The following is an 8,818-nucleotide window of genomic DNA, read 5'->3' as shown; positions in this document are numbered from 1 at the left end:
GCTATTGAACCGCTTGTTTCAGCTCTATTCGCCTCTCTGATGACGTCATTGTGAGGAGTCTTGTCGTATTGGACGCCTTCATTGTTTGTTCTTTGTGTGACCTCATCTCAGATGTGGGGCGCTTCAGATTGCTGCTTTTAATAATCACCACGGTTCCTTCTGTCTCCTGTCTCCTGCCTCCTGTCTCCTGTCTCCTGCCTCCTGTCTCCTGCCTCCTGTCTTATGTCTCCTGTCTCCTGTCTCCTGTCTTCTGTCTCCTGCCTTCTGCCTTCTGTCTCCTGCCTCCTGTCTTCTGTCTCCTGCCTCCTGTCTTCTGTCTCCTGCCTCCTGTCTCCTGTCTCATTACCTTCTGTCTCCTGCCTCCTAATTCCTGTCTTCTGTCTCCTGCTTCCTGCCTTCTGTCTCCTGTCTCCTGCCTCCTGTCTCCTGTCTTCTGTCTCCTGTCTCCTGCCTTCTGTCTCCTGCCTCCTGTCTCCTGTCTCCTGCCTTCTGTCTCCTGCCTCCTGTCTCCTGTCTCCTGTCTCCTGTCGCCTGCCTTCTGTCTTCTGTCTCCTGTCTCCTGCCTCCTGTCTCCTGCCTTCTGTCTCCTGCCTCCTGCCTTCTGTCTCCTGCCTCCTGCCTTCTGTCTCCTGCCTCCTGCCTTCTGTCTCCAGTCTCCAGTCTCCTGTCTCCTGCCTCCTGCTTCCTGTCTTCTGTCTCCAGTCTCCTGTCTCCTGCCTCCTGTCTCCTGCCTTCTGTCTCCTGCTTCCTGCCTTCTATCTCCTGTCTCCTGCCTCATGCCTCCTGCTTCCTGCCTTCTGTCTCTTGTCTTATGTCTCCTGTCTCCTGCCTCCTGTCTCCTGCCTTCTGTCTCCTGTCTCCTGTATCCTGCCTCCTGCCTCCTGTCTCCTGTCTCCTGTCTCCTGTCTTCTGCCTCCTGTTTCCTGTCTCCTGCCTTCTGTCTCCTGTCTCCTGTTTCCTGTCTCCTGTTTCCTGTCTCCTGTCTTCTGTCTTCTGTTTCCTGTCTCCTGCCTTCTGTCTCCTGCTTCCTGCCTTCTATCTCCTGTCTCCTGCCTCATGCCTCCTGTCTCCTGCTTCCTGCCTTCTGTCTCTTGTCTTATGTCTCCTGTCTCCTGTCTTCTGTTTCCTGTTTCCTGTCTCCTGTTTCCTGCCTTCTGTCTCCTGCCTTCTGTCTCCTGTCTTATGTCTCCTGCCTCCTATCTCCTGTCTCCTGCCTTCTGTCTCCTGTCTCCTGCCTTTTGTCTTCTGCCTTCTGTCTCCTGCTTCCTGTCTCCTGCTTCCTGTCTCCTGCCTTCTGTTTCCTGTCACCCGTCTCCTGTCCTCTGTCCTCCGCCTTCTGTCTCCTGCCTCCTGTCTCCTCTCTTCTGTCTCCTCTCTTCTGTCTCCTCTCTTCTGTCTCCCGTCTCCTGTCCTCTGTCCTCCGCCTTCTGTCTCCTTTCTTCTACCTTCTGTCTCCTGCCTCCTGTCTCCTGCCTCCTGCCTTCTGCCTCCTGCCTTCTGTCTCCTGCCTCCTGTCTCCTCTCTTCTGTCTCCTCTCTTCTGTCTCTCGTCTCCTGTCCTCTGTCCTCCGCCTTCTGTCTCCTGCCTTCTGTCTCCTGCCTTCTGTCTCCTGCCTCCTGTCTCCTGCCTTCTGCCTCCTGTCTTCTGCCTTCTGCCTCCTGTCTTCTGTCTTCTGCCTCCTGTCTCCTGCCTCCTGTCTTCTGTCTCCTGCCTCCTGTCTCATTACCTTCTGTCTCCTGCCTCCTAATTCCTGCCTTCTGTCTCCTGCCTCCTGTCTCATGCCTTCTGTCTCCTGTCTCCTGTCTCCTGCCTCCTGCCTTCTGTCTCCTGCCTCCTGTCTCCTGCCTTCTGTCTCCTGCTTCCTGCCTTCTATCTCCTGTCTCCTGCCTTCTGTCTCCTGTCTCCTGTCTCCTGCCTCCTGTCTCCTGCCTTCTGTCTCCCGTCTCCTGTCCTCTGTCCTCCGCCTTCTGTCTCCTGTCTCCTGTCTCCTGCCTCCTGTCTCCTCTCTTCTGTCTCCTCTCTTCTGTCTCCCGTCTCCTGTCCTCCGCCTTCTGTCTCCTTTCTTCTACCTTCTGTCTCCTGCCTTCTGTCTCCTGCCTTCTGTCTCCTGTCTCCTGTCTCCTGTCTCCTGTCTTCTGTCTTCTGTCTCCTGCCTTCTGTCTCCTGCTTCCTGCCTTCTGTCTTCTGTCTCCTGCCTCCTGTCTCCTGCTTCCTGTATCCTGCCTCCTGTCTCCTGTCTCCTGTCTCCTGCCTTCTGTCTCCTGCCTTCTGTCTCCTGTCTCCTGCCTTCTGTCTCCTGTCTCCTGCCTTCTGTCTCCTGCTTCCTGCCTTCTATCTCCTGTCTCCTGCCTCATGCCTCCTGCTTCCTGCTTCCTGCCTTCTGTCTCTTGTCTCTTGTCTTATGTCTCCTGCCTCCTGTCTCCTGCCTCCTGCCTTCTGTCTCCTGTCTTCTGCCTTCTGTCTCCTGCCTTCTGTCTCCTGTCTCCTGTCTCCTGTCTCCTGCCTTCTGTCTCCTGCCTTCTGTCTCCTGTCTCCTGTCTCCTGCCTCCTGTCTCCTGTCTCCTGTCGCCTGCCTTCTGTCTCCTGTCTCCTGTCTCCTGTCTCCTGCCTCCTGTCTCCTGCCTTCTGTCTCCTGCCTCCTGCCTTCTGTCTCCTGCCTCCTGCCTTCTGTCTCCAGTCTCCAGTCTCCTGTCTCCTGCCTCCTGCTTCCTGTCTTCTGTCTCCAGTCTCCTGTCTCCTGCCTCCTGTCTCCTGCCTTCTGTCTCCTGCTTCCTGCCTTCTATCTCCTGTCTCCTGCCTCATGCCTCCTGCTTCCTGCCTTCTGTCTCTTGTCTTATGTCTCCTGTCTCCTGCCACCTGTCTCCTGCCTTCTGTCTCCTGTCTCCTGCCTCCTGCCTCCTGTCTCCTGTCTTCTGCCTCCTGTTTCCTGTCTCCTGCCTTCTGTCTCCTGTCTCCTGTTTCCTGTCTCCTGTTTCCTGTCTCCTGTCTTCTGTCTTCTGTTTCCTGTCTCCTGCCTTCTGTCTCCTGCTTCCTGCCTTCTATCTCCTGTCTCCTGCCTCATGCCTCCTGTCTCCTGCTTCCTGCCTTCTGTCTCTTGTCTTATGTCTCCTGTCTCCTGCCTCCTGCCTCCTGTCTTCTGTTTCCTGTTTCCTGTCTCCTGTTTCCTGCCTTCTGTCTCCTGCCTTCTGTCTCCTGTCTTATGTCTCCTGCCTCCTGTCTCCTGTCTCCTGCCTTCTGTCTCCTGTCTCCTGCCTTTTGTCTTCTGCCTTCTGTCTCCTGCTTCCTGTCTCCTGCTTCCTGTCTCCTGCCTTCTGTTTCCTGTCACCCGTCTCCTGTCCTCTGTCCTCCGCCTTCTGTCTCCTGCCTCCTGTCTCCTCTCTTCTGTCTCCTCTCTTCTGTCTCCTCTCTTCTGTCTCCCGTCTCCTGTCCTCTGTCCTCCGCCTTCTGTCTCCTTTCTTCTACCTTCTGTCTCCTGCCTCCTGTCTCCTGCCTTCTGTCTCCTGCCTTCTGTCTCCTGCCTTCTGTCTCCTGCCTTCTGTCTCCTGCCTCCTGTCTCCTCTCTTCTGTCTCCTCTCTTCTGTCTCTCGTCTCCTGTCCTCTGTCCTCCGCCTTCTGTCTCCTGCCTTCTGTCTCCTGCCTTCTGTCTCCTGCCTCCTGTCTCCTGCCTTCTGCCTCCTGTCTTCTGCCTTCTGCCTCCTGTCTCCTGCCTTCTGCCTTCTGTCTCCTGCCTCCTGTCTCATGCCTTCTGTCTCCTGTCTCCTGTCTCCTGCCTCCTGCCTTCTGTCTCCTGCCTCCTGTCTCCTGCCTTCTGTCTCCTGCTTCCTGCCTTCTATCTCCTGTCTCCTGCCTTCTGTCTCCTGTCTCCTGTCTCCTGCCTCCTGTCTCCTGCCTCCTGTCTCCTGCCTCCTGTCTCCTGCCTTCTGTCTCCCGTCTCCTGTCCTCTGTCCTCCGCCTTCTGTCTCCTGTCTCCTGTCTCCTGTCTCCTTTCTTCTACCTTCTGTCTCCTGCCTTCTGTCTCCTGCCTTCTGTCTCCTGCCTTCTGTCTCCTGTCTCCTGTCTTCTGTCTTCTGTCTCCTGCCTTCTGTCTCCTGCTTCCTGCCTTCTGTCTTCTGTCTCCTGCCTCCTGTCTCCTGCTTCCTGTATCCTGCCTCCTGCCTCCTGTCTCCTGTCTCCTGTCTCCTGCCTTCTGTCTCCTGCCTTCTGTCTCCTGTCTCCTGCCTTCTGTCTCCTGTCTCCTGCCTTCTGTCTCCTGCTTCCTGCCTTCTATCTCCTGTCTCCTGCCTCATGCCTCCTGCTTCCTGCTTCCTGCTTCCTGTGTTCTGTCTCTTGTCTTATGTCTCCTGCCTCCTGTCTCCTGCCTCCTGCCTCCTGTCTCCTGTCTCCTGTCTCCTGCCTTCTGTCTCCTGCCTTCTGTCTCCTGTCTCCTGCCTTCTGTCTCCTGTCTCCTGCCTTCTATCTCCTGTCTCCTGCCTCATGCCTCCTGCTTCCTGCTTCCTGCTTCCTGCCTTCTGTCTCTTGTCTTATGTCTCCTGCCTCCTGTCTCCTGCCTCCTGTCTCCTGCCTTCTGTCTCCTGCCTTATGTCTCCTGCCTTATGTCTCCTGCCTTATGTCTCCTGCCTCCTGTCTCCTGCCTTTTGTCTCCTGCCTCCTGTCTCCTGCTTCCTGTCTCCTGCTTCCTGTCTCCTGCCTTCTGTCTCCTGTCACCCGTCTCCTGTCCTCTGTCCTCCGCCTTCTGTCTCCTGTCTCCTGTCTCCTGCCTCTTGTCTCCTCTCTTCTGTCTCCTCTCTTCTGTCTCCCGTCTCCTGTCCTCTGTCCTCCGCCTTCTGTCTCCTTTCTTCTGCCTCCTGTCTCCTGCCTCCTGTCTCCTGCCTCCTGTCTCCTGTCTCCTGCCTCCTGCCTTCTGTCTCCTGCCTCCTGTCTCCTCTCTTCTGTCTCCTCTCTTCTGTCTCTCGTCTCCTGTCCTCTGTCCTCCGCCTTCTGTCTCCTTTTCTACCTTCTGTCTCCTGCCTTCTGTCTCCTGTCTCCCGTCTCCTGTCCTCTGTCCTACGCCTTCTGTCTCCTGTCTCCTGCCTCCTGTCTCCTGTCTCCTCTCTTCTGTCTCCTCTCTTCTGTCTCCTCTCTTCTGTCTCCCGCCTCCTGTCTCCTGCCTCCTGTCTCCTGCCTCCTGTCTCCTCTCTTCTGTCTCCTCTCTTCTGTCTCCCGTCTCCTGTCCTCCGCCTCCTGTCTCCTGCCTCCTGTCTCCTTTCTTCTGCCTCCTGTCTCCTGCCTCCTGTCTCCTCTCTTCTGTCTCCCGTCTCCTGTCCTCCGCCTCCTGCCTCCTGTCTCCTGCCTCCTGTCTCCTGCCTCCTGTCTCCTCTCTTCTGTCTCCTCTCTTCTGTCTCCCGTCTCCTGTCCTCTGTCCTCCGCCTTCTGTCTCCTCTCTTCTGTCTCTCGTCTCCTGTCCTCTGTCCTCCGCCTTCTGTCTCCTTTTCTACCTTCTGTCTCCTGTCTTCTGTCTTCTGCCTCATGCCTTCTGTCTTCGGCCTTCTGTCTCCTGCCTTCTGTCTCCTGTCTCCCGTCTCCTGTCCTCTGTCCTACGCCTTCTGTCTCCTGTCTCCTGCCTCCTGTCTCCTGTCTCCTCTCTTCTGTCTCCTCTCTTCTGTCTCCTCTCTTCTGTCTCCCGCCTCCTGTCTCCTGCCTCCTGTCTCCTGCCTCCTGTCTCCTCTCTTCTGTCTCCTCTCTTCTGTCTCCCGTCTCCTGTCCTCCGCCTCCTGTCTCCTGCCTCCTGTCTCCTCTCTTCTGTCTCCTTTCTTCTGCCTCCTGTCTCCTGCCTCCTGTCTCCTCTCTTCTGTCTCCCGTCTCCTGTCCTCCGCCTCCTGCCTCCTGTATCCTGCCTCCTGTCTCCTGCCTCCTGTCTCCTCTCTTCTGTCTCCTCTCTTCTGTCTCCCGTCTCCTGTCCTCTGTCCTCCGCCTTCTGTCTCCTTTCTTCTACCTTCTGCCTCCTGCCTCCTGTCTCTTGCCTCCTGTCTCCTGTCTCCTGTCTCCTGCTTCCGCCATTACTATTATTATTAGTTTCATTACATATTTTTGCTTTTATTATCATTATTATTCTACTATATCCACTGTTGCTGTTATTATAGTTGTAACTTTTTCATAATGCCAACAGCCTCACTAGCAAAAGGAAAAGAAGTGTTAAAGATTAAAACAGCTGTGTAAAATAGTCTCAGCTTGCATTCCACTACCCCAGTGGCTCTCAAACTTCTGTGTCACGCCCCACTGGAAGAAGAAAAATGCCCCAACAAAAAGCAGATCTCCGTGAGATTGGCTTTTTTGCTGGTTTTGTTTTGGCATAACGCCAAGAATCATGTTCGTTGCGCATGCGCAGCGTAACCTGTTGACGGCGTAACAAACATTTCCATGAAAGTACAGGCATTTCGCCATGTATTTATTAATGACGTTTTATGTCTGTGTACTTTGTACTTTTATGTAAAGTTCTCATGTAGCTCATGGACAGAGCGGTCGTCCTGAAACCACAAGCCTGTCTCCCCATAGTTCACATGTTGAAGTTCAATTCAGTTTATTTTGTATAGCCCAAAATTACACATACATATTTGCCTCTGAGGGCTTTACAATCTGTACACATGACATCCCTGTTCCTCACATCGGATCAGGAAAACTCCCCCGATAAAGATAGTAAAAACCCTTTCACAGGGAAAAAAGGGAAGATACCTTGAGGAGAGCAACAGAGGAGGATCCCTCTCCCCGGATGGACAGAAGCAATAGATGTCATGTGACCAGAATGAATAACGTAACAGAGTTACAGCACTTTACATGAATATGACAAAGTATTCATATAATGAGTAGTATAGGCATGGTCGAGAGGAGGGGCATCAGCAGGGCCAGGAGGTAGGAGGTAGGAGGTAGGAGACAGTAGGTAGGAGGTAGGAGGCAGGAGGCAGTACCGGCTCCATGTGTCCTTGAGCAAGACCCTGAAGCCCCAGAGCTTCACAGCAGCACACTGCTCCGTAATACTAAGGATGGGTGAAATGCAGAGAATAATTTCCCCACTGTGGGATAAATAAAGGATTATAACAAAATAAAAAAACATATAATTACATTTTTTTAAATCTACATCAACCAATAATAATAATAATAACAATAATAATAATAATAACAATACACATTAGAATTTCAATAGGTCCTCTGCTTCCACTTAGTCGGTGCTCGAGCGCTTATCATTTGATCCCTCAGACAGGCGTGCGGCCTCCTGAAGCAGAAGCAGATGTGTTGTTTTCATGACCAGTATTACTGTGAATAGATATTTTTCTGACTTTATTGACAAGTAGCGCAATGCAGCGTCTTAAACAAAGGATTGTATCTATTGTACCTCATCCTTTGTCTTGTTGGGACACATGCAGCTTTAGAAATGAAGATGAAGTGATTTCGTATTCGCTGATGTACCCTGAAGCTGATAGAGCTAACATTAGCTAACAAAACGATTGCACATTTATAGACGTTGCAGAATTAACCAGGAATCCATGGCAATATCTATATCTACCTTTCTATATATACAATATGAAAGATAGATGGTAATCTAGATAGACCACCACCACACCTGATCAGCGGTATAAGACACTGAGATGGACGGAGTACCTCTATTGAAATGGAATATACCACTGAAAGTCTGAAATGAAATTGTGTGTTTTGAACACCTAACATTACAATATTTTCCAACATGGCTCGAGACCAACCACGTGCGTGTGGTATTCATTGTTTTTTCTTGAGTTTGTAAAATATTAAACTATAGCCGACAATCACAGCTGCACGTGATCACATGTGATCACATGTGATCACAGGGTATTTTTGACAGTGGAACATTGTTTTGGTAATATTCGGCAGAAATGACATGACACTACAAAGACTGCTCAATTTGAAGTAATGTTCTTCCATCAGAGGAATGTGGTCCAATACTTAGGTTTGATGGGAGGCTATTATTGACTAATTTGAGCTAAATGGATCCAATTAAGCCACTATAATGACAGTTTATATTCACACTAAAGTATCTCATGTCGCCCAGAAAGACCATGTAATGGGAAGAAAGCATGCAACTTCAGTTTCATATTTTACAGACTGCCAAGCGCACGTGGTCAGCCTCGGTGTGCACAGACTGAGTGGCACACATGCGCACTTTATACATTGGTACATGCTTATTAAATACTATCTGAAACTATATTCTGTTAGTGAGAACAAGTTATAAACTGTATGGTCCATTAGCGCCCCCTCCTGGCAGCTATAGGCTATAAGCCACTGAAGACTGGAGCCATGTTGGAATATAATGTAATATTATAATGTTTGGCGTATTCACAACATACAATTTATTTTCAGACATTCCGGACATCATAATCTTCATTTATAAAGCCTGTATGTGTCCTAACAAGACAATGGACGAGATGAAATAGATACAATCCTTTATGTAAGACGCTGTGTTGGGCTACTTTGTCAATAAAGCCAGAAAATATATATATTCACGGTAATACTGGTCATGAAAATAGCTAATTTGCATCTCATTTGCATCTGCTTCAGGAGGCCGCACGGTGCCGTTGGAACAGGAGCGGCACACCAGCGGACACCCTTCTCCCAGCAGGACTGGGCCACCTTGTTGGGAGCAAAACAATTACAATGTATTTACAATGTCACTTTAAGAAAATTAAAACATTTGTAAAATAAATTAATGATATATGGAATGTGTCAAAGGAAGGGTTTCTGACTGGTTGCCACTCTGAAATTCAATTAATGAAAGACTTTGTCAGCTTTTTGTTGATTTGTTAAAAGTTATAGG

The sequence above is a fragment of the Taurulus bubalis genome (genome assembly GCF_910589615.1).
Source record: "Taurulus bubalis genome assembly, chromosome: 15".
NCBI lineage: Eukaryota > Metazoa > Chordata > Actinopteri > Perciformes > Cottidae > Taurulus > Taurulus bubalis.
Note: the sequence above shows the minus strand (reverse complement) of the source record.